Source organism: Euprymna scolopes, chromosome 37 (genome assembly GCF_053919585.1).
Source record: "Euprymna scolopes isolate OS-2025 chromosome 37, ASM5391958v1, whole genome shotgun sequence".
Classification (NCBI taxonomy): domain Eukaryota; kingdom Metazoa; phylum Mollusca; class Cephalopoda; order Sepiida; family Sepiolidae; genus Euprymna; species Euprymna scolopes.
The window spans coordinates 49,729,364-49,753,452 of NC_136518.1; the positions used below are offsets into that span (position 1 = coordinate 49,729,364).

The 24,089-nt window shown below is 33.8% G+C and overlaps 1 protein-coding gene and 1 pseudogene across 9 annotated transcripts in view; both read left to right on the forward strand.

Annotated features, from left to right (window-relative positions):
- Positions 1-24,089, forward strand: part of LOC145261151 (uncharacterized) — a 1,211,790-nt gene that overhangs the window by 933,400 nt on the left and 254,301 nt on the right. The window lies entirely within an intron of this gene.
- LOC145261454 (5S ribosomal RNA) lies at positions 9,040-9,156 on the forward strand (annotated as a pseudogene).

Here is a 24,089-nt window from a genome sequence, read left to right on the forward strand (position 1 = left end):
GCATGAATATTGTATTTCAATTAATACAAGAACTGGAATATATGCATGCGAGTATTATTATTTTTTTTTCTAAACAGTTCACTTATTGTAAGAAAAAAAAAAGAAAAACTACTCGAGCTGAGATCAAAATCAAAACCTAAAGACAGTGAGTCAAGTACGATAACCATTAGGCCAGCTTGAGACGACATTTAGAAAGTGTTTTCAAACAATCTTTTTCTTAACATAAAGAAGCTGTCATGTTTCACTGCCACGCATGCGCATTCATGAAACAGTTGGCAACCAGATAAAAATCTGATGACCCCCCCCCTCCACTCACGTACCAATTTTTCAAATTTGGCCCTTTAGCGGCCCATTTTTCTGGGTGGAAACAGATTAAAAGGTTTTCTACGTGTCTGATTATCCTATTTACCAAATTTCAAGTCAGTAGATCAAAAATTCGTTGAGTATATAGGTTGAGAAGTGTCTTTTCAAACATGCACATTCTCATTTTTATAGATATATAGATTTATAATAATAATATGGACGATGAAGAAAGTCAAGAAAACACCAATAATCCTAGGAACATTTGGAACACTCCGCAAAACTTCGATAAAAGAAATTGGAATCAGAGAGAAGGCTGAGACAGCAATAATGAGAACGGCTGAAATCTTAAGGAAAATCCTAGAATGCGGAAACCAACTCGCATAAACTGCTGCAATAGGAATAAAACAAAAACAGAATACGACCACAGAGAACCAAGAAAACCGAAACCGCAAAAAGTCTTTTGGGAGACTTAGTGTCACTTAGACTCCAAGGAACAGCACAGATTATTGCCAGTGAGTGATTGATAGTGATGGCCTGTGTGAGAACTCCTAGTGAGTGAATAATAATAATTTATCACTACCACAAAAAGACAGGAAAAATCTTATGCTTCGCCAGTGTTCTCACCAAAATTTATGTTTATATAAAATAACGTTTGGGTTGATAAATTTAAATAAGAACGAAAACGTTTCAAACTGGAAAGTTTAAAAAAGAAAAGAATAGAAAGAAAAACGTATAAATCGGTATAAAAGTCAGAAAGGTAATAAATAGATTAAATGCAGTGGGGTTGTCTGACTTGCTATTTGCATTAGTAAAATTACAAAAATTGCGATAAATGATCCAAAAATAATTATAAGTAAAAATGAAATTTTGTCGTATTGGGTTTTGTTTCAAGGAGTTCTTAAAAAGTCAGGGTAGGTAATTGCAATCTATGATTTTGACAAATCCATCATTTAAAAATAGAAAATGGCAGACCTGACCTCTAATATCTATGTTTTACCTTTTTTCTTTTTCTTTTTTTTTTTTTTAATTAATTCTAGCAGGTCTACTATTCTATCATTTTTCGTAATTTTAGAATTTTTACTAACGCAAAATTTTTTTACTAAAAAAAAAAAAAAAATGCATTTTAGGTTAAAACATTATTTACGTACTTAAGTACGTAAATGCATTTTATTTATTTATTTATTTATTTTGAAATCCCATAATACTGCACAAACACCGAAACAAGTATACAACATAACTATTTTACTCATGTTATCTATTTACAGTAAATTTAATTGCTTATACTGTCTTTTCAATTTCTTTAAGGCAAATAGGTCACAAACAAAACTAAATTGTTTTTGATTAATTTCCCAAGTGTATTTCCTTTAAAATAAGGTGATCGCGCGCATTAACCTACTCGAATGAAAGGCCGTTCCCCCAAAGTCACGTAACCTGCTGACGTCATAGAATAAAGTACAATGGCCACGGTTAGGCGACAGACGACTATTACGGGGATTATTTTCAAAACGGGTGCATTTTAAAATTAATAATTAGATACACTTAAAAAAAAAAACAACTTCTCTACAGTATCTTCCTGGCAAAAAAAATATATATATATATGTCCTTTTAATTGCAAATGTAAAATAATTCTTTATCTTTCAGAAAAGAAACCACAATCATAGTTGGACCAGTTTTATAAATCTCTCGGCAATTCATTTGAGCATTTAAACAGAAAATAATTATCCTCATATTAATTGTCTATTACCCAATCATGGCCATTGTACTTTATTCTGCGACGTCAGCAGGTCACACGACTTTAATGGAAGGGCCTTCTATTAACATAGGCCACGCTCGAGTAGATTGATTGATATGCGTGATCGCCTAAAATAATTTATGTCGGTAATAGTAATGATTATCGAAATTAGTTATGGTACGGTTCAGTTTGGCGGGGGGAAGGGGGCAGCTTTCTAGGCTTTATTTCCTCTCTTTGAGAAGGAATTGGTTTATTGCCAATCCAATCACCCGAAGAACCTTAACCGTGAAATGCCGATGGGGTTGCTCAGGCTTTTTTTTTTTTTTTTTTTTTTTTTTGTCGAGCCAGTATGCGGCTGTCCTCACTTTCTTCCTGCCTTTCAGTTTTGTGACACATCTTCCTGGTGGGAAAGAAATAAAAATATCTTGTCATTTGTGTCAGGGTCAGCAACTCTCAGTACAAAAGTTGGGGGAAAGACCATTTTTTTTTTCCTTCTTCTTTTCTTCTTTTTTTTTTTTTCACGTAGGATAAACAAACACAGAGTTAAAGAATTTTGTTATCCGTTGCGTGGAACAATTGAATATCAAGTTACATTTTGTCGCGCTGTACCCTTCCCCCTTTCTGTCCTACATACAAACCGAAATCATAATGCCGGAGGGGCTCATTAGAAGGATGGGACCCCAAAGTAATCGTTAAACTTATTGGGTTAGTATTACTGTACACATAGATTCAAAAAAGTTGTCAAAAAACAAATATATAACAAATAAATGGGGGTTTGTATTACTGTACACATAGATTCAAAAAAGTTGTCAAAAAACAAATATAGAACAAATAAATGTTATCAAAGGCAAGATAAGTTACTTTTCTACCTAACTGGATATATTTTTTGTGTTTTTATTCAGTGTAACATGTTTATTCAGCTCGAAAAACATGCAGTGTTCACCGATGTATTGGAAAATTCAAAATGGCGGCTGACTCTCTCTCGGAGAGGGGAAGTTTGGGAAAAGGTATTATAAATAATAAACTAGACAAAATACTGTTAGAAATTCCCTCAATATATGTTACCGTGACATAAGTTGACATATATTCGGTTGTTTTTTTTAATAGTATTTTGTCTAGTTTATTATTTATAACATCTTTTCCCAAACCTACCGTGTTAAACAGACAGTCGGGCGCCATTTTGAATTTTCCAATACATCGGTAAACACTGCATGTTTTTCGAGCTGAATAAACATGTTACATTGAATAAAAACACAAAAAATATATCCAGTTAGGTAGAAAAGTAACTTATCTTGCTTTTGATAACATTTATTTGTTATATATTTGTTTTTTGACAACTTTTTCGAATCTATGTGTACAGTAATACAAACCCAACTTATTTATAGTGAAACCGGCTTTGGCATTATGTATTTTTACTTAAAACCATGGAAGGAGGCGGAAGCCTCCATTCAGCCTCGAAAGGCAATGGAAAACACCCTGTAAGCGTAGCTGCACATGTAATTAGGAGGCAAGTGTTGCACAATCTTAACCCACACTTCTCCTAAATCGACACTGCTTGAGTCCAGTGGCAAGGACGACTGGAAACAATGTCGAGATAATCGGAGAGCACATACAACACATGAAATTTCCAAAACACTTCATCAAATCTCCACACTAACGTAATGTACTTGCAATAACCCTTATCCCTGAGTGGCTTCCGGGCCTTGATAAGTGGTAATCACTGTGTAAAAAAAAACAAAAAAAACTGGTGACCCATTTTAGTACTGACCAGGCTCAACATTGCTTAACTTCGGTGATCTAAAGAGAACTGGTGTGTCAGCATGATTACGCCATATATATTAAATTATTAAAGTATTATTTAAGTATTAAAACCGTATGACTATGAAAAAAATAATAATAATACCATTGAGAACATAAAGTTATAATAATTGCAACCGTTCATGTGAAACGTTTTAAAAGATGTAACCACTTGACAGTAAAAAAAAAATATTAAATTAAAAACAGTAAAAAAAAAAAAATAATAATAAAATTAAAAACAGTAAAAAAAATTAAATTAAATTAAAAACAGTAAAAAAATAAATAAATAAAAGTAAATAAAATTACTAACCCTACCACAAGCTTTAAGTCTTGGGAGTATCGCCACTCGGACTTTGGGTTAGTGGTAGTGTAAGTCATTTTTTTTTATCTTTTCAATGATAAACCCCTCCGCACACACACACACACACACACACACACAGAGTTAAGTGACAAGCGGTCATATTTCGTGTGTCACAACTTTAAACGAAATAAAATTTTGAAATAATAAATCATAAAAACAATTTCGGCACGCTAAACGTCTACCATCAGTAAGGCACATCTTTTTTTATAGATCGGCTATTAGCCTAAGCAGGATGTATTGTAGCAATTGCATTTTGATGGACTATTTTCTTACTGTGTGAGCTTATGTTTTTATGAGGAGCGATTTGATGTCTGTTATCCAATGAAAACACTCTGTGTTGGATATACTTCTGTTAAACTAATTACAGTTTTATCTGCTTTGAAAATCAATTGGATTTAAGATATCATCCTAAGCGGTCGTATAAGCCTTTAACTGCTACCATTAATAAGTCATATATGTTGTTTTTTATATTGGATATCAGCTTAAGCAGAGGATATGGAGGAATTGCACTTTGATGGTCATTCTTTTGAAGTGGAAGAAGGATTAAAGTGAAAGCAAAAAAAATAGTAGTGGAGTTTGGGAATGGAAGGGCCACTCGAGGATAAGGGTCAATGAGTGTACAGTAGCAAATGGGATAATATCGTAGTAATCGTTAGTAGCGGGCAGTGGGTAAACTGGATTACTTAAGGGGACAGCTTATCAAGAAATTGTTTCCGTTGGACTTAAAGACGACTATATTGTACCTATTTACTATGCCTCCCCACGGGACAGAGTTAGACACCAGGGTCGTTTTTTTAACGTGGAGAAAAGGTACAAAAAAAAAAATTGTCTCAGTCGTGAAGGACTGCTCCTCCACCGAAAGAGAACAAGAAATGGAAGTGCAGCATCTGAAGAACAGATACTACACTTTGATCTTGACCAGAAAAGCAGGGAAATGGAAGAGAGTTCCACAGGTGTGCAGTTGTAAGAAAGAAGCTTTATTCATGGAATCTACGTTTAGGTTTAGGCACAGATAAAGAACGGGGGGGGGTGGGATTATTGATAGTGGTTTCAGTTAGACGACTGTTTTTCATGAAAGTCAGGTGAAGGGGGACCATAGATTGGCACTATGCCATGAAAATAATGATGATATTGTTGAAAAGACAAAAAAAAAAGGTGACATGATTTAAGGTTATTGGTGGGGTAATGATGGTCGTGGAGAGGGGTAGTAGGAGAATGAAACCTTAAGGGATTTTCAGTTGCGGTTCTTGGATGCGGCCTCTGCCTTCACTAGGCACTTATTGTGCTGCTGCTGCTGCTGCTGCTGCTATTAGGCGTCATTCATCATAATGATTTTTGTTGGCATTCGTTATCTCAATAGCTTTCTATTAAGAACTAGCGGGAGTACCTGCCGTTGCCCAGGTGTGTAGAGGCGGTGTAGTAAGGAACCCCGAAATAAAAAGTGGTAGTAGCGGGAGGGGGGAATCAAAACAACAGTAGACAATTGTGTGGAGAGAGGTGTTAAAAAAAGTGGTAGTAGGCAGGCAGGCTCGAACCGTAACACAAAGGAGAAAAAGGTTTAAAAAAAAAAAAACGTAACCGGAAGTCACGAACGTTGAAATTAAGGCTAATCAATCGAAAGGAGAATATGACTTGCGAAAATATTGGCAAAAAAAAAGTGAGCTCTCCTTGTAGAAAACTGACCAGATGAGGGTGAAGGAATTAATGATTTGGGCCAATTTTTCGATGTTTGTCGTTCGACAGATCGAGACTTAAAACGATACCAGTTTCGTCACGTTCTGACACATCTGTTGGAAGTTTTTGCGAAACACACACACATTTTGTCCTTTATATATATATATATATATATATATATATATATATATATATATATATATATATATATAGAGAGAGAGAGAGAGAGAGAGAGAGAGAGATAATTTCTAGAACGATATCAGTAACTTACTGGAGACACCACATGAACGTTGCCAATGTCCCTAAGTGCAAGTATTTCGGTAGACTGAACTGGGTTTGAACCTAGCACACCCAAATTGCTGGTCCGTATTGTAAACCATTTAGTCGCCGTCACCTCCCCACTGCTGTTTTTAAGCATGATTCATTCATTTCCTATGAATCAATGGCTCTATTGTTGGTATTCGTTTCCACAGTATCTTTCTAGTTAGAATTATTTCTAGAAATACATTGGATACTTACAGTGAGTGAAGGTTGCCAACATTCGTAAGTGAAAATGTTCCTGTGGAACGAACTGAATTCGAACCTGGTACACCCAGGTTGTCAGTCTGTGTCATTGATTACCGCCCTGTTGCTGTCAGCTCTTCAGGGGTACTGAAAAATGGCTGTGTCATTCATGACACTCAATATTTTTTTAAATATGTTTCTTTTTTTTTTTTTTTTTTGGTTAATAATGTTGTCCGCGCAAACTATAGCACTAACAAAAACGCAGCTTAAAGCGATCAAAAAGTTATTTCAAAGTTAAAGTGATGAAAATGCTATTTCAAAGTTAAAGGTGATGAAAATATTATTTCAAAGTTAAAAGTGATGAAAATATTACTTCAAAGTTAAAAGTGATGAAAATATTACTTCAAAGTTAAAAGTGATGAAAATATTATTTCAAAGTTAAAAGCGATGAAAATATTATTTCAAAGTTAAAAGTGATGAAAATATTATTTCAAAGTTAAGTGATGAAAATATTATTTCAAAGTTAAGTGATGAAAATATTATTTCAAAGTTAAAAGTGATGAAAATATTATTTCAAAGTTAAAAGTGATGAAAATATTATTTCAAAGTTAAAAGTGATGAAAATATTATTTCAAAGTTAAGTGATGAAAATATTATTTCAAAGTTAAGTGATGAAAATATTATTTCAAAGTTAAGTGATGAAAATATTATTTCAAAGTTAAAAGTGATAAAAATATTATTTCAATGTTAAAAGTGATCAATATGTTATTTCAATGTTAAAAGTGATCAATATGTTATTTCAAAGTTAAAAGTGATCAATATGTTATTTCTAAAGTAAAACGGCAAACGACAGACGAACAGAAACTCTTTTAGAGTTACTTGGACGCATGTAATATAAAATACGCCCATTAAATCTCTCATCAAGATAGGAGTATACAGAAATATGTTCGACTGGCAAGGGAAAGCATACTCTCTTTTTCATAGCTTTTGCTCTAGTTTCACAGCGACAGTTTTGAACTTCGTCCATGTGTGTGAAAACACAGAGAGAGAGAGAGAGACAGAGAGAGAGAGAGAGGGTGACTCACACCCTTGTGTGTCACGCCCACATGATTCAAGCACACGGCACACTTACATTTCAAATATAGCACGTTTCAAATATTTTATGGGTGAGAGACCAGAAGTGTCAGCACCATGGACACGTGCTCCTCCCTGTATATATAATGCAGGCCCCTTATTAGTGTCACCATTTGGATTTTTACTCCTATACTCTCAGCAGGACAATAAAAACGGGAAACAAAATACTAAATAAGAAAGGGCAAGTTAGTAGATTCACCCTCACCCCACCCGCAATTATATTCTTTTTTTTTCTTTTTTTTTTTTTTAAGGCGATTATATTATGGTTATTGAGAGTGGTGTAGAGTACTAGAAATCTGGAGACACTTGTTGTCACCCAGATTCCAGGAAACACCACCGGTTGTTATCAGTGGACAATCTCTAATGATGAGCTGTGTGAGAACTCCTAGTGAGTACAACTAATAATAATAATAATAATAATAATAACTAGTAGGACCAGTGCAAATTCCATAGAATTAGAAATATATCAAATAAACAAATATGTTTTGATAAAGGTAACATTCTTTTGGATAGTGCAAAAAAATAGTTTTTTGAACAGAAGTACCAATAACTCGCAGCAAATATGAGTTTATTAACATTTCCATGAAAATAGTGTCGATTGTATTTTAAATATAGAACTGATCCAAATTAGATAAATTCTTAAGTACTAATAAATACTCAGAAAATAATATTGTGCTACATAGTTCAATACAAATAATAAAATCACATTGTAAAACACAATCTTTAATTTACGCCTTTAGTCCATCATCTCTTGTTAGACAATTTTTTTTTGCCCTGTTTCTTTTGAATATTCTCTTTTTTTACGTAACATTTTGCTGACTTCTGTTTTTGGTGAAGAAAAGCTTCACATTGAATTTACTATGAGTTCTTTTCTCACACCAAAACAACAATGATCATATATCATTATAATGATATTTAAAAACAAGGCTACATCAAAGGGAGATCACTCTCATATTCTTATCCAGGGTTAAAGCCACATTTTGCAAATTTGGCCTATTTTAAAACCGTGCAGCATTTTTCAAAGAGTAACGCATGGACTAACTAAGGAAAGAACAAGCAGAATATTATATACACAATCATAATAATGCAGTTTCATAGATCCTTTATCCATCAGAAATGTATTAATAAAAGCATTCTGGCCACGGACTGTAGGTTTGCTGACCGTTGGCCTATATTAGATGTTCGTTTTGTTGGTCCGTTTGTACAATGTGGTTTATTTTTAGCGCACGCGCTCCAAGTCGGTCACGTTCGTTGTCATCCTATACTTGGCTCTGTTGTCATAAATAAAGAATACTATACAAGAGGGAGAATGTGTCGTTGGCAGCAGATGGCCGTTTGTCTCTCCCATTCTTTAAACCGTTCGTCATGATAATGGCACTAAAAAACTGTAGATAGTTTAACAGAGATGAAATATAAACAAAAGTCGAGACGTATGGCTGGGGGAGTGGGGGTGAAAGTAAGTTAGGAAAGATATTCTATATTTAAAAGAAAGTTGCAGTTACGTGCGTGCGTGCACGCGCGTGTGTGTACGTGTATATACGGCAAAATCACGTTGACACACCGATTCTCATCAGATCACTGAAGTTAAGCAACGTCGAACCTAGCTAGTACCAGATGGGTGACCATTTGTGAATTCTAGGTGCTGCATGTGCCCTCCGCTTATCTTGGCATTGTTTCCAATCGTCCTGAACCTTCATTTGCCACTGGCATTCAACAATGTCAACTCAGGAGAGGTGTGGTTGGAGATTGTGCAACTGTTGCCACAAAAATTCCATGCGCAGGCACGCTTACAATGGGTATCCATAGTCTGTCAAGATTGAAGGAAGCTACCATGTGTGCGGGGGGGGGGCGCATGCAATTAAACACAGAAACTACCAAAGATACGTTAAAAAACCTTACATATTCTGATTCAGTATGACTCCAAGTTGGTTATGGTAAAAATCCTCTCTCCTTTGTGTCAGCAGGGATCGTATTAGTGTATAGGGGTTAAGAATTGTAGTCTATTATATAAAGCAAAGTTGTATTTCCGTCTCTGTGTGTTTGTGTGCAGTTAAAAGTTAGAAACTACCGAAGACACATTTAGAAAACATTATGAAAAATAAAAAATAAAAAATGCTGTAATAGCGATTTCCTTGATGTTACCAGGGATCAAGTTAATGTGAGAGTAGATGAAGAAAGGGGGGGTAGAATAAATAATTTTCTTTTTTTCATACCGGTAGTTGTTCTAAGAACAAAACTGAAACTAAGTCAAACAGTTAATCACTGCTAATAAAGTTTTCTTTCTTTCTTTTCTCCCTTTATTCGAGATTATATACAGATTTCTAGGTATGATAAGATACACCTGAAGAAGGTTGGAGGATACATCAGCCAAACCGTTGTGAGAACAACATCCAAGATGAGAACAGAAGTGTGAATAATGCAAATAATCCAAATTTTTAGGCGCATCCATGCATCTCTAGAAAAGGCTCCATACATTCAACAAACAACACATTGTTTTGTTTGTTTGTTTTTTTTTTTTCTGAATAATTTTTAATATAAATTATGAAGGAACAGATATCAATTCACTTGCACATTTTTTTTTAATTAAAAAAAAAAATCTATAATAAACAAAAACTTACAGTCTCCTCTGAACAGTACTTTTCTTTTTTAATTATAAAATAAAATTGCCAATTTAAAACCGTAAACAGAGAAACATGTTTTTCTTTGTTTTGAAACTTTTTGGAGAGGAAATGTTTTTTTAAAATGATTTTGAACTGATAAAGAACTACTATAAAGGGAGGTAATTCGTTTTTCATTAATTAATGTTTGCGATGATGATAATTTTTTTTTTTTTTTTTTTTTTTGTGACACCGGACGCCGGACAAGTAAATTAATATTTAGATAATAGTAACAATATTATTAATAATAATTGATAATGATAATTATTACTACTATTTAATAATTAATAATATAAATAGTTATTATTAATAATTATTATTCACTAATAATATAAATAATTATTATTAATATTTAATCAGGTTCATAATTATTCCTTTCTTCTTCTTCTTCTTCTTCTTCTTCTTCTTCTTCTTCTTCTTTCCAATTCTTTTTCTTCTTATCCTCTCATCTTTATTCACCTCCATAATCACGGAGTTTTTTTTTTTTTTTTTTTTTGCTTTTTAGAATTTTATCTTTCATGACTTTCTTCTCTTTCTCCTTTTTTTCTCCTTCTCCTTCTTTTTTCTATTTCTCCTTCTTTTTTTCTATTTCTCCTTCTTTTTTGTTATTGCTCTCCTCCACCTCCTCCTCCTCCTCTTTCACGGTATACTTCTTCGCCTTCCCCCTCCCCTTCTACTTCTATTTGTAGAACTAGTATACCAAGAATTCCCATTAGTACTTCGAGATTTATTTACTATTGCAACTATGCGCATACCGACGGCATCAATTAGCATTTCTTGTTTTAATTACACTTCGACTTTGTCTTCTTCAATGCCACTCAGTCTTAAAAGAAAAAAAAAACACGCAATAGATTTTTTAATTCTGTTTATTATTCACTTACAACCAAGGAGACCCGACGTAGCTCGGGATTGAATGTTGACCACCGAATGTTTCACGCTCCAACATTTTTGTTGTCATCAAAATCGGTGAAATCGCCCATTTTTTTTTTTTTATCAAATCGATTGATTGCCTGTCAAGTATCATGGTGCAATTGTGCTTTAAACGGAAACATTCAGTTCGAACGCGCCCGTGTCATATCAAAGAACCTACTGTTGATTCTACATGTCGAGCCTTTCGGCTTGTGTGATAATAAAACTTCTGAAATGCATTTATAATGATAGGCTGTGTAAGGAGTTAACTTTGGTCAAAATCGCCTGTTCCTTCTTTTTTTCTGATTATTTTGATGATCGATTATCGATACTTATCAAAGACATTCCGATACAAAACCTATCTAAGAACACTGCCAGGCACATGAAGTACGTTCGTGTGAAATTTCATAAGAATCGGCCCAGCCATTTTGGAGTGCATCGGGAACGAACTCACACAGACATACACACAAAGTTCGTTTTATATAATAGCAAAAAAGAAAGAGAGATAAACGAGTTAATTAAAAAAGAAAATCAATGTTTAATTCGTTTAGTATTTTCAACTAATCTTTTCAGTTATTAACAGTATTTAGATAGGTTGGGATATAATTAGCCGCTTGTATCATTGTAAACCAATGGAGAAGACGGATGAGAAATCAGATGTGGAGAACATATATTTGGATAGCAAGGTTGTTTACATGTTTTGTTACTTTGGTCATATAATTGGAGTACAGGGAGGAAAAGGTGCTAGTGTGATTAAGAGAAATAGAAATGGAGTTAATTCAGAGAACTTCTGCTATTACTAACCAGCAAAGCATTACCATTGTCAACTAAACAAAGAGTCTATTATAATGATTGATTATTATGGTGAGTATTATAATGAATGATTCTTACGATGAGTATTATAATGAATGATTCTTACGATGAGTATTATAATGAATGATTCTTACGATGAGTATTATAATGGTCGATTATTATAAGTATTATAATGTCGATTATTATGATGAGTATTATAATGTTGATTATTACGATGAGTATTATAATGTTGATTATTACGATGAGTATTATAATGTTGATTATTACGATGAGTATTATAATGTTGATTATTACGATGAGTATTATAATGAATGATTCATACGATGAGTATTATAATGTTGATTATTACGATGAGTATTATAATGTTGATTATTACGATGAGTATTATAATGTTGATTATTACGATGAGTATTATAATGTTGATTATTACGATGAGTATTATAATGTTGATTATTACGATGAGTATTATAATGTTGATTATTACGATGAGTATTATAATGTTGATTATTACGATGAGTATTATAATATTGAGTATTATAATGATCGATTATTATGATGAGTATTATAATAGTCGATTATTATAAGTATTATAATGTTGATTATTATAATGAGTAATCCAGTGATCGATTATTATAATGAGTATTATAATGATCGATTACTATGATGAATATTATAATGATCTATTATTATGATGAATATTATAATGGTCGATTATTATGATGAGTATTATAATGGTCGATTGTTATGATGAGTATTATAATGATCGATTATTATGATGAGTATTATAATGATTGATTATTATGATGAGTATTATAATGATTGATTATTATGATGAATATTATAATGATCGATTATTCTGATGAGAATTATAATGATTGATTATTATGATGGGAATTATAATGATTGATTATTATGATGAATATTATAATGGTCGATTATTCTGATGAGTATTATAATGATTGATTATTATGATGAGAATTATAATGATTGATTATTATGATGAATATTATAATGATCGATTATTCTGATGAGAATTATAATGATTGATTATTATGATGAGAATTATAATGATTGATTATTATGATGAATATTATAATGATCGATTATTCTGATGAGTATTATAATGATCGATTATTATGATGAGTATTATAATGATTGATTATTATGATGAGAATTATAATGATTGATTATTATGATGAATATTATAATGATCGATTATTCTGATGAGAATTATAATGATTGATTATTATGATGAGAATTATAATGATTGATTATTATGATGAATATTATAATGATCGATTATTCTGATGAGTATTATAATGATCGATTATTATGATGAGAATTATAATGATTGATTATTATGATGAATATTATAATGATCGATTATTATGATGAGTATTATAATGATCGATTATTATGATGAGAATTATAATGATTGATTATTATGATGAATATTATAATGATCGATTATTATGATGAGTATTATAATGATCGATTATTATGATGAGAATTATAATGATTGATTATTATGATGAATATTATAATGGTCGATTATTCTGATGAGTATTATAATGGTCGATTATTCTGATGAGTATTATAATGATCGATTATTATGATGAGAATTATAATGATTGATTATTATGATGAATATTATAATGATCGATTATTCTGATGAGTATTATAATGATCGATTATTATGATGAGAATTATAATGATTGATTATTATGATGAATATTATAATGATCGATTATTCTGATGAGTATTATAATGATCGATTATTATGATGAGAATTATAATGATTGATTATTATGATGAATATTATAATGATCGATTATTATGATGAGTATTATAATGATCGATTATTATGATGAGAATTATAATGATTGATTATTATGATGAATATTATAATGATCGATTATTATGATGAGTATTATAATGATCGATTATTATGATGAGAATTATAATGATTGATTATTATGATGAATATTATAATGATCGATTATTATGATGAGTATTATAATGGTCGATTATTCTGATGAGAATTATAATGATTGATTATTATGATGAGAATTATAATGATTGATTATTATGATGAATATTATAATGATCGATTATTCTGATGAGAATTATAATGATTGATTATTATGATGAGAATTATAATGATTGATTATTATGATGAATATTATAATGGTCGATTATTCTGATGAGTATTATAATGATCGATTATTATGATGAGAATTATAATGATTGATTATTATGATGAATATTATAATGATCGATTATTATGATGAGTATTATAATGATCGATTATTATGATGAGAATTATAATGATTGATTATTATGATGAATATTATAATGGTCGATTATTCTGATGAGTATTATAATGATTGATTATTATGATGAATATTATAATGATTGATTATTATGATGAGTATTATAATGATCGATTATTATGATGAGTATTATAATGATTGATTATTATGATGAGAATTATAATGATTGATTATTATGATGAATATTATAATGGTCGATTATTCTGATGAGAATTATAATGATTGATTATTATGATGAATATTATAATGGTCGATTATTATGATGAGTATTATAATGATTGATTATTATGATGAGAATTATAATGATTGATTATTATGATGAGTATTATAATGATCGATTATTATGATGAGAATTATAATGATTGATTATTATGATGAGTATTATAATGATCGATTATTATGATGAGTATTATAATGATTGATTATTATGATGAGAATTATAATGATTGATTATTATGATGAATATTATAATGGTCGATTATTCTGATGAGTATTATAATGATTGATTATTATGATGAATATTATAATGATTGATTATTATGATGAGTATTATAATGATCGATTATTATGATGAGTATTATAATGATTGATTATTATGATGAGAATTATAATGATTGATTATTATGATGAATATTATAATGGTCGATTATTCTGATGAGTATTATAATGATTGATTATTATGATGAGTATTATAATGATCGATTATTATGATGAGTATTATAATGATCGATTATTATGATGAGTATTATAATCGTCGATTATTATGATGATCATTATAATGATCTATTATTATGAAGACTATTATAATGGTCGATTATTCTGATGAGTATTATAATGGTCGATTGTTATGAGGAGTATTATAATAATCGATTATTATGAGGAATATTGTAATGAACGGTTATTCAGATGAGTATTATAATGATTGATTATTATGATTTTAATTATTAGATAGAAAAATGTTATTGATGCTAAAATGTTATGCGTATTTGAAAGATTTACATTTAATAGTTCCTAGCAATGTTAACTTGATAGATGCAATTTAAGCTAACAATAATACAAACAAAGATATATGATAAAAACCCAGCAACGTTCTTTAGGCTACGTGTAGTGATGACGTCACGGAAAAGATAGATTTGAGAGACGTAGATTTTTGTTATGAAGGAGATCAGTTCGATACGCAACGTCTTAGCGGACAGACTGTGTTTTTCGACAGGACTCATGTGGAAGTTAGAAGAGAGCGACTTAGCAAAATCTAGTCTTTTACAAAGCGTGCCAACTCTGAAAAAGAACCCAGCAGGAATAAGTGAAATATCTATATATAATTCCGGTTTTGGCGTTTTCATTTCTTTAAGAAAAGCACTTTTGATTTCAGGAGGTAGAAAAGGAAGATTTCAAGTATGGTCCTTTGCTGGTGTTCCCGCCGACAACAATGTTCACCTCATATTTAAATCCTGTTGATAAACTTTTATATATATATATATATATATATATATATATATATATATATATATATATATATCTCAACACACAACAGAGAACACTAGACCATCACCGATCACAGCACGCACGGTTAAGATGATCATGAATGTTAGATACACTAAGCGAATCAAAGATCACAACACGTTAACAATTTAACAGAGACTCGTTATATATACACTGACACATGAAAAGTTTGATGATATATGGAAATGAACCTTGGCCAGTGATGATTAAGGACATGCGTTGCATGATGAGAGTCCTTCTACCGCCCAGAAGATATCTCACTACTGATGCAATTCTCTATCTGTATAAAAGGCAAGTACGCCCAAGGATGGAGTACTGCTGCTACATCTGGGCAGGAGCTGCTAAAAACAGCCTATCCTGCCTTGACAGTACAAAATAGACTTCGTGGTTTAGTGGGGGATGCTCTTTTCTCTTCCCTGCAACCTCTCTCCCACAGAAAATACGTTGCAAGCCTGTCTTTGTTTTATCGTTATTTCCATAGCAGGTGCTCGTCTGAGCTCCAATCCCTCGTCCCCCCTGTTGAGACACTTGTAGTCTGTCTAAACTGTACGAACGAACTGACTAAATCAAGATGGCCGACTCCTATTTATATCACCACAAGCAAGGGAGGTAACCATGTAACTGAAACAAGGGAGGTAACCAATGTCTACATTAACATTGCTGCTGTCCTCAAGTGAATAATTTATTTCTGATTTAACAAGTCCCTTAGAAGCTCAGACGAAGCTCCTGCCTTGGTCAAACAATCAGACACCTGATCACAACCCCTGATCCATTCTATCTGTATCTCTCCTCTACTCTTCATTTCCTTCAGCCTTGCTACATCTATTCTCAATCGTCGATCGCTTACCAGATTGTTGGAATTCAATGTCTCCACAAGTGATGCATTATCTGTCTTGCAGAGAACGTCTGGCAATTTAGATAACTGAAATACCTCTTGTATCATAACCGCAGTCAAAACACCAGCATCAGCTCCCTCATTCAGAGCAAGAGTCTCTGAGGCCAATGGGCTTTTTGTCACTCTGTCCAATTTCTTTGACGCCCAACACATGGGGGCAATTTTGTCAGTACTTCCTCCAATAAAGACAACAAAACCACCCTGTGAAGATCCATCTTCCAGACTGGCATAAGAGGCATCAGTATAACACAAAATGTGTAAATCTGAGGGCTTTCCCAATTTTGGAAATGTTATAGAACCCTTCTTGGATTTCAATTTTGATAAGGCTTTATTCGCCTCAAATAAGGCTTTTACTTTGGGATGCTTTCCAGTGTTGCTCATTTTACACACATCAAAAGCTATATCAGGGCGTGTTTGAGTTGAAACCCACATCATCTGACCTGCAAGTCTCTTCAACTCATGCTTTTCTTCTTCATTCAGTTCATCATTTTTCCTCAGTATCCTCCCTTTGCTTATTTCTATTGGAGATATGGAAGATACATATAGATCTTGTTCTACAGTGATCCCATTTTCCTGTTGATTAACATTCAGTCCAACATATTTGAATGTTCCACTTTCATGAGATCCCACCTTAAATTTTTCTTTCAATGTTGCAATCACATCCCTTTCAAACTCTGTGTTTCCACAGAAAACAAAATCATCCACGTGCATAGCAAGAATTCCAGTCAAATTTCCTTTAATATCATGCCACAAAAACAATGCATTATCATAAGCACTTGCTACTCCTTTTAATTCAATCAAAGCCTGAGTAACTCTCTTGTACCATGCCCGTGGAGCATCATTCAATCCATAGATGCATCTTTTTAATTTCCACACTTGAGATTTAGGACAAACATCAGATGGTGGCCTCAGGTACACATCTCTCTCTAAAATACCACCTTGCAAAAAGGCTGAGGTAAAATCTATGGTCTGCAGCATCCAATTCTTTATTGATGCGGTTAGCATGACCATTCGCATAGCTTCACGGCTACATGTTGGGGAGTCCGTTTTCAGATTACTATTTTCTTCATAGCCTCGTGCTACAAGGCGAGCTTTCATTGTTTTCTGATTATCCTTGAATTTTTCAGTAATCACCCATCTTGTGGATATTGTTTTTTGACCTGTGTATGGCACACATTCAAATACTTCATAGGTGTTCATGTTTTTTATTTCTTTATGCTTGGCATCCATTACAGCTTTCGACTGCTCTTGTTCAGCGGTGAGCAGGACTACATTTTCCTGTTCAGTATATTGGGGCACTTCTCTCCAATGATCAATATGATTCCAGTTGATACAAACTTGATCCTCGTTTTCATCCTCAGGTTCTATATTGATCCAATGACTATATTTGCCAGTTGATTTAGGCTGTACTGACATAACCTTTCCTTTCTTCCACTCCCCACTTCCATTTATTTTATAAGTTATGGTCTTATTTCGGCCAGGTTTTTCAGTCTTATCTCTTAAACTGGTAGAACTATCAACAACTTCTTCTCTGTCTATATCTTCACTTTCTACCACTTGATTCTGCAACTCCTCCTCCTCAACTGAAAGGTATTCATTCTTCCCTTCTGTAGTGTTTCCCAGCATTTCAGCTTTTTTTGTTCTTTTTTCGTTGTTTTTATTCACTTTCATCAATTGGCACGGATGCATCCTATAAAATGCTCCGCCATGTCTGATTAAGACAAACTGGCCTTCTCTGCCTAACACTTTTGCTGGACCACGCCATCCTTTAAAACCCTGCCTCCGATAATAGATTTGGTCTCCGGTAGCATAATCTTCATCAGCATAAGTTCTGACATTAGACCTGAGAGCTCTCCTAATTCTCTCACTGGACTCAGCTTCCAAAAAGTTTCTCCTTGCACTATGGAGAGCATTTAAATTTTTTCTCACCATATCACTTGTAGTAGAGGACTCCATAGCAGGTAACTGGTCTGTCAGAATTGAGGGTGTATTTACATTGAAACCGAATACAAGTTCATTTGGACTGTGTCCAGAGTAATTGAGGAGGGCATTTTTTGCACAAATAGCCCATGCCCAGGCAATTTCAGGTTCACACTTCTCATCGTCAATTGTTTTTTTCATTGCCTCAGCAACTATCAAATTATGACGTTCTACAGTACCGTTGCTGAATGGACTTTCTGCGGCAGTAGTACAGGTCTCTATGTTGAGTTTTTCATTCATCTGTCTATAGTGTTCGTTGTTGAATTCACCCCCATTATCACTCAGAAAACGAACAGGAGATCCGAAATAGGTAATCCACATCATAAAGATGTTTTTGATGATCTCCTCCTTCTTCTTTGTTTTAATCAATGTTGCCGCTGAATACCTGGTAGCGGCATCAATGAGATGTAGTATCCACACCTCATTGTGGATGAACTCTTTCAAATCCATGCAAACTGTGTGATTAAATCTATTGCCAAGAGGCAATCCCACAACCGGTCGCAGTGGAGCTTTTTTAAATCTAAGGCAAATTTGACAGTTTTCACAAACCTCCTCAATCGCCTTTATAAATTCCTTGTCATTGAATTTGCCACTTTTTTTAACCAAGGAAACAAGTTTTTCCTTCGAGGCATGAGCAAACTGTCGATGAAGTTTTTCTGCTTTTTTTTTTTTTTTCTGTGAAAGAACACTGACCAAAATTCTGAACATGTAATACAATGTTCTTAGTACCACTATGATCCAACAACTTATTTGTTAAGGGGAGACAATAGTGCCCTGAAGTTGTGGTCTTTAGTTCAATACATTTATCAAAAATCCAGCACATATATTTCCGGAAATCTAGCACTATTCCTGCTGTCTTCATTGATTTGTGACTTAATAGAAGAGGCAAGTCGTTTTTCACAATATCTGCTTCGATATAAACTCTTATACCTCCGAGTGTAACCGGAAATTTAGCAACTTTAATTGCTGTGACAGCCACTCCATCACCAAAACAAAAACTCCGGTCTGAGTTCGTATACTTCACTAGTTGCAGGTCACTTTCATTTAAAGTATCTAAATAAACATCAAGCCACACTTCGCCAGCCAGTGTGCGAGTACAAGCAGAATCCAAGACTGCCATTCCAAATGTTTCCTTTACAAGATTTGAGATTTTTTCATTTGTACTGTTCAAATAAATATTTTCTTGAATGAACAACGTAATGTGTATTTGTTCTGTCGCTTCCGTAAACCTGGGCGTATTTCTAGGACACTCTCTAATTAGATGGTTCGGAGACTGACATTTGTAACACAACAACACGTTTCCACTTCGGTCACATGGATTAGATTGTCCTCGACGAAAACGCCTTTTGTTGTTACCCGGTTTAGAATAATTATAGTTGACGATTTCGGGCTCTGATTTCACTGCCGGTACATTTTCATCACGATAAATGTCACCAAATACTTTCTTTATCGATTCCTTCATGTTTTGATACGTCAAAACAGAACACGTTGTCCGCGCTAATTTTTCGTTCTCTTCCGATATGTTAACCGCGTTCAAAACAAGAAAAGCTTGCACTCCTTCCGGTAGAATAATGTAGAATTTTTTTAATCTTTGGTACAAAAACTCATAACGAACAAGAAAGTCATTTATACTGGTACCTGACGATCTTTTATAAGTGTAAAATTCCTTAAAAGTCATGTAAGCGCGCGTGTGTTCATCCTTTAAATATATGTCATCCAGTTTCTTTATTAAGATCTTCAAGCCATCTCGTCCGCCGATGTCACTTGTTGGCAATTCACGGACACATTCCCTAATATTCGGTGGTAGCGTCAAAAACACTGCTGGCCCTTTTTTTTCCTCAGAAAGATCCGTGAACAACGACCACATTTCAACGTCTTGTTTCCAGTTCTCGTAAACATCCTCCCCCTCCAACAATGGAGGTTGTTTGTTCGAAGTTGCCATATCCGATATCCGATCTGTCTAGTGCTACAGACAAGCTGTACAAAAAAAAAAAATTTTTTTTTTTTTTTTTTTTTTTTTTCGTTTTGTCGCACACAGAGGGATATCTCTGCTACCATTTGTTGAGACACTTGTAGTCTGTCTAAACTGTACGAACGAACTGACTAAATCAAGATGGCCGACTCCTATTTATATCACCACAAGCAAGGGAGGTAACCATGTAACTGAAACAAGGGAAGTAACCAATGTCTACATTAACACCCCCCCTCGCCAATCTTTCACAAGAAACAACTGTCTGGCTGAAACTACTGTCAATAATTTTCCCCACTCTTTATCTGTGCCTAAATCCAAAGGTAGATTCTATGAGCAAAGCTTCTTTCTTAGAACTGCATGCCAGTGGAACTCTCTGCCGCTTGCCTGTTTCCCACCTGACTACAACTTGGACGTCTTCAAGTCCAACATAAACAAACTCCTGACAAACCGCCCTCTTAAGTAAGACACTCTTGATTACTGTACACGCAATAACCCTTATCCCTGAGTGGCCTTCGGGCCTTGATAATGGTGACCCTCGTGTAAAAAAAAAAAAAAGTGTTGTATGTGCTCTCCACTTATCTCGGCATTGTTTCCAATCGTTCTGGATTTCTCCTTGCCACTGGACTCAAACAGTGTTTATTAAGGAAAGATGTGGATGAGGATTATGTAACCCTTGCTTCATGATCACATGCGCAGCTGCCCGTACAGGGGGTATTCTTTGTCTTTTCAGGCTGATGGAGGCATCGAGATCTGATGACTTCAATGCAATATTAGATCAGGACAATATAGGAAGACGTGTGCATGAACGGGAGACTTTGATCCTCATCATATCGTATGAATCTGAAAGATTCTATTATTGGCATTGGTTTCCCCGATATTTTTCTAGTCAGAATTCTTTCTAGAAAGTCATCAGGTACTTACGGAGAGAACCACATGAAGATTGTCAACTTCCTAAGTAAAAATGATTTTGTGAAGCAAACTGGATTCGAACTTGGAACACCCAGGTCGTCAGTCGTTGTCGTTAACCACTTGACCATGATTTCAGGAGATGTTGATGATATTATAAGAATTCTTGGGTTAGTAGATGTATCTTGAGTTGGAAACCATGTTTAGTTTAAGAACTAGTGGTAATATGCCTTGTTATGGGTGGAAAAAAAGAAAAAGAAATTCTATCTTTTCACGCTTTGTTAAGTTAACACGATAAAATTATAGGAAAGTGCTATTCCAGGAGTGTGACAAGGAAAAGATCATTTGCTACTTGTAACTCGTTGCAGCATTCACCTCAAATAAGTTTATCTGACTTCCTCTGAAGAAGGAAATTTCTAGGGAATATTAAAATCTAGAGTACTCCTCACTCGTATGTAAATCCTCGTCAAGGGAGATAATGATGTTAGATTTTTGCAGTTTTCTGCCGCAAAGTGTCACTGTCCTCTCACGTACAATAATGGTATTCCCAAACAGTCACCCATAAAATACCAACCAGGATCAGTGTCCTTTACCTTCAGCATGCTCTGGTATAGCCAAAAGTTTCTCTTGTGTCACCAATTCTGATGTTGCCAAAAGTTTCTCTTGTGTCACCAAATCTGATGTTGCCAAAAGTTTTTCTTGTGTAACCAATTCTGATGTTGCCAAAAGTTTCTCTTGTGTAACCAATTCTGATGTTGCCAAAAGTTTCTCTTGTGTAACCAGTTCTGAAGTTGCAAAAAGTTTCTATTGTGTCACCAATTCTGATGTTGCCAAAAGTTTCTCTTGTGTCACCAATTCTGATGTTGCCAAAAGTTTCTCTTGTGTCACCAATTCTGATGTTGCCAAAAGTTTCTATTGTGTCACCAATTCTCATGTTGCCAAAAGTTTCTCTTGTGTCACCAATTCTGATGTTGCCAAAAGTTTCTCTTGTGTCACCAATTCTCATATTGCCAAAAGTTTTTCTTGTGTCACCAATTCTCATGTTGCCAAAAGTTTCTCTTGTGTCACCAATTCTGATGTTGCCAAAAGTTTCTTTTGTGTCACCAATTCTTATGTTGCCAAAAGTTTTTCTTGTGTAACCAGTTCTGATGTTGCCAAAAGTTTTTCTTGTGTAACCAATTCTGATGTTGCTAAAAGTTTCTCTTGTGTCACCAATTCTTATGTTGCCAAAAGTTTTTCTTGTGTCACCAATTCTGATGTTGCCAAAAGTTTTTCTTGTGTCACCCATTCTGATGTTGCCAAAAGTTTTTCTTGTGTCACCAATTCTGATGTTGCCAAAAGTGTTTCTTGTGTCGCCAATTCTGATGTTGCCAAAAGTTTCTCTTGTGTCACCAATTCTGATGTTGCCAAAAGTTTTTCTTGTGTCACCAATTCTGATGTTGCCAAAAGTTTCTCTTGTGTCACCAATTCTTATGTTGCCAAAAGTTTCTCTTGTGTCACCAATTCTGATGTTGCCAAAAGTTTTTCTTGTGTCACCAATTCTGATGTTGCCAAAAGTTTTTCTTGTGTCACCAATTCTGATGTTGCCAAAAGTTTCTCTTGTGTAACCAGTTCTGATGTTGCCAAAAGTTTTTCTTGTGTAACCAATTCTGATGTTGCCAAAAGTTTCTCTTGTGTAACCAATTCTGATGTTGCCAAAAGTTTCTCTTGTGTAACCAATTCTGATGTTGCCAAAAGTTTCTCTTGTGTCACCAATTCTGATGTTGCCAAAAGTTTCTCTTGTGTCACCAATTCTGATGTTTCCAAAAGTTTCTCTTGTGTCACCAATTCTGATGTTGCCAAAAGTTTCTCTTGTATCACCAATTCTGATGTTGCCAAAAGTTTCTCTTGTGTAACCAGTTCTGAAGTTGCAAAAAGTTTCTATTGTGTCACCAATTCTGATGTTGCCAAAAGTTTCTCTTGTGTCACCAATTCTGATGTTGCCAAAAGTTTCTCTTGTGTCACCAATTCTTATGTTGCCAAAATTTTCTCTTGTGTAACCAGTTCTGAAGTTGCAAAAAGTTTGTATTGTCTCACCAATTCTGATGTTGCCAAAAGTTTCTCTTGTGTCACCAATTCTGATGTTGCCAAAAGTTTTTCTTGTGTCACCAATTCTGATGTTGCCAAAAGTTTCTCTTGTGTCACCAATTCTGATGTTGCCAAAAGTTTTTCTTGTGTCACCAATTCTGATGTTGCCAAAGGTTTCTCTTGTGTCACCAATTCTTATGTTGCTAAAAGTTTCTCTTGTGTCACCAATTCTTATGTTGCCAAAAGTTTTTCTTGTGTCACCAATTCTGATGTTGCCAAAAGTTTCTTTTGTGTCACCCATTCTGATGTTGCCAAAAGTTTTTCTTGTGTCACCAATTCTGATGTTGCCAAAAGTTTTTCTTGTGTCACCAATTCTGATATTGCCAAAAGTTTTTCTTGTGTCACCAATTCTGATGTTGCCAAAAGTTTCTCTTGTGTCACCAATTCTGATGTTGCCAAAAGTTTCTCTTGTGTCACCAATTCTGATGTTGCCAAAAGTTTCTCTTGTGTCACCAATTCTGATGTTGCCAAAAGTTTTTCTTGCGTCAC